Raw genomic sequence first — 660 nt, forward strand, 5'->3', positions numbered from 1 at the left:
TAAAAAAGGCAAACCCAACTTCTTCGTACAGTGCTCGCCTAGGGTTCAAGCGTGATGGAGGTTCCGAAAAGGACATGACCATCCCCCAACCTTTTTCCGGTATCCGCGAACTACCCAGCCCCCATTTTTCCTTATAAAACGCTGCTAGTTTTTCTTGCCCCATTAAAATTGGGGTCTTTTCTTAAGATTTTTATAGTATTATTAAACTATTATTTTAGTAAACACCAATAAACCCCCAGTTAACCCAAACGGTTAAGCCCACTGTTGAGTCCCAGTGAATGCTTCTTTGGGGGAAATAAGCAGATTGATGGACAAAAAGCTGTATCCATGAAAAAAATGTTGGGGAAAATGAAACTTTTAGATTAAGGCTGCATGAAGAAGGAAAAGGGCCCCAGGGATTTAATAAAAAATACCATCTGGGGGGAAAAAAAAACTTTAACAAAAGACCTTAAAAACACGGGATGCCGTGAAAGGTATCTTTTTTGATGTTACAGTTTTCTAGAAAAATAAAGAAAACCCCTCCGTTATTTTTTTTCTTTGGGGGAAAAACGAAAGGCTTTTTTTTCTTTGAATTCTAGAAAATTTGAGGGTAGATTTTTCTACAGTTACATTTTAATTCATAGCAAACGCAAAAGATGTTTGGGTTTAAAAAAATGCTGA

Source organism: Penaeus monodon, chromosome 28, assembly GCF_015228065.2.
Source record: "Penaeus monodon isolate SGIC_2016 chromosome 28, NSTDA_Pmon_1, whole genome shotgun sequence".
NCBI classification, from domain to species: Eukaryota; Metazoa; Arthropoda; class Malacostraca; order Decapoda; family Penaeidae; genus Penaeus; species Penaeus monodon.